The sequence below is a fragment of the Miscanthus floridulus genome, chromosome 16 (genome assembly GCF_019320115.1).
Source record: "Miscanthus floridulus cultivar M001 chromosome 16, ASM1932011v1, whole genome shotgun sequence".
Lineage (NCBI taxonomy): Eukaryota > Viridiplantae > Streptophyta > Magnoliopsida > Poales > Poaceae > Miscanthus > Miscanthus floridulus.
In genome coordinates this window covers 38,582,971-38,585,355 of record NC_089595.1, presented here as the reverse complement: position 1 = coordinate 38,585,355, position 2,385 = coordinate 38,582,971, and the positions used below count along the sequence as shown (strand labels likewise).

At 40.8% G+C, this 2,385-nt stretch overlaps 1 non-coding gene across 1 annotated transcript; it reads right to left on the bottom strand.

Annotated features, from left to right (window-relative positions):
• Nucleotides 1-439: 439 nt before the first annotated feature.
• TRNAG-GCC (transfer RNA glycine (anticodon GCC)) lies at nt 440-510 on the bottom strand. Its single transcript has one exon. It is a non-coding gene; the product is annotated as a tRNA-Gly (tRNA).
• Between the last annotated feature and the right edge of the window lie 1,875 nt (nt 511-2,385).

The window sequence follows — 2,385 nt, the reverse complement described above, 5'->3', positions numbered from 1 at the left end:
ACTTGCGTGCCTCACCGGTGTCCAGTATTTTTTCTCCAGCGCCGGATATCTTAACCTATAGATAATTTGTTGTCAAGATGAATATTCTCTAATGCCAGAATGTCCCTTTCATTCGTTTACTATATAACATAACCATATCAATAACGGAATAACATAAACATAAGCACTCTTTTTTTTTTGAGTCGGGTGCAAAGGAAGGATAAGATAGGAAGGGGTACAGTACTAGACTAACAACTACTTAATTTAATATTCATTTAATATTAAATAGTAATTTAATAGAAGTAGTGTAGTTAAGTAGTCATTTACTATAATAATTTACTATATTAAAATTAAATAAATAATTAGTAAATAAATAATTTACTATAATATAAACTATAATATAAGTAGTTAAGTAGTTAACTAGATAATTTTTTATCATAGCACCTTACTAAATTAAACTGGCGAGCGACGGGAATCGAACCCGTATCTTCTCCCTGGCAAGGAGATGTTTTACCACTGAACTACGCTCGCTACATTGAACTATGCTTGCTACGGCCTATATTTTATAGGGTATATTCACTTGGGTCGACCGTCTATGTCTGGGTACCGTTTCATTTTCTATTGGTTGTAGTGCTGAACTAAGGGTGTAATCTAGTTGTGTGCATGCATTGTAATCTAGTTGTGTGCATGCATGTGGTTGTAGTGCTGAAGTAAGGCTGTAATCTAGTTGTGTGCATGCATGTGGTTGTAGTGCTGAAGTAAGGCTGTAATCTAGTTGTGTGCATGCATGTGGTTGTAGTGTGAGTTCACATACTACTTGAAATTTGAGGCGTTAAAAAAACGAGGGGAAGCATGCCTAGGTTTTCTTCCTTTTCCTATAAAAAAATGGAGGAGCCAACGATAATGGGCCTACTGTTGCCATCGTGACATGTGTTGGGCCCACCAAATCGCAAGCACGGTCCTGGTCCAACGGGGCCGGCCGTTTTCAGGGCGCAGGGCGCCAGCCCTACTACGCCGGTCTGAAGAGAAAGCTGAGTGTTCTATTCGTTCCACGGTATGTCATAGGATCATAATAGTAATGGGATTATGATATATACTAGTAGTGTATGCTCCGTGCCTTGGAAAGGTCCCAGCGTCTATGGTTGGGGTTGTTCCGATCATCCCGATCACAAAAATGGTACATATAGAACTAGGCTAGTCCGCATGTCACATTTTGAATTCACCGAGATCTCGTATCTACCCCCTTCGTTCCTAAATTATAAGGCGTTTTAGCTTTTCTAAATATATAACAATTGATATGTATCTAGAAAAACGAAAATATCTTATAATCTATAATGAAAGAAGTATATTTCCCTTGCTCTCTTTGTTTTTTTTAACTTATTCTTTTTTTTATGAAGCATAGTTTAAACATGATATTCTCAATATCGGGTCGAATGTCATATGAAATTTAATCAATAAGAAAATAAAAAATGGCCAATTTAACAAGCAAAACTGTACCCAAACAGGTTTTGAATTTGCACGTCTATTTAAAACAGTCTTCTACAATCACATAAATCACACAAACATTGAGCTTAAAATTCGATCTGGTTTGATAGATACAATCATACAAATACACCTTCAATTTTGTGCCTATTTGTCTTACAAACGTTGCCTCCCCCCACAACCACAACCACACATTCAAACAAAATGGAAATGAACTTTTTATAGCGCACTAGCCTAACACTACTACAGAAACATTTTTCTACAACATTTTCACTGTTGGTTTTATTAAAACTGTTGGTGATACTATATCACCACTAGTTTGGATAAAATCAATGGTGAAAATGCTTTTCACCATTTGTTCGGGTGAGGAGCTGTGTCAATGAAAATCGTCCACTGAACCCACCATCTACACGTGCGCCCACCGCTTCTCGCCCAGTGTGTCTCTCCCGTCTATTGTGCATCTTCAGGGTGGTTGACAGGCGGGCCCATGTAGCCATGTGACTCTGCATGAATGGCCGCTCATGGAACACACAAGTCATTGACCCCCACCCCTCTCCATCCTTCCCGTGTTTCCATTTATTCTATCCCTCACTTTTTCTCTCTATTCATCACTCCTGTGACTCCTCTCTACAATACCGTGGCGGCGGACCCTCAAACACCCCCTCATCGTTCAGCGCACAACGCCCTGTCGATGGGCCCCAGCATGGAGGTGAGTCCTCTCTCTCCCCCTCTCCCTCTCTCTCTCTCTCTCTCTCTCTCTCTCTCTCTCTCTCTCTCTCTCTCTCTCTCTCTCTCTCTCTCTCTCTGCATGTAGGTGGTCTAGCTCTCCTATCTCAATCTTGATCACCCTCTCTCAGACCTGGTAGTGGGAGGGGGGAGGGCATTGAGGAAGTGGCGGGCTAAGCAGCTGAGCGACGAGAACGA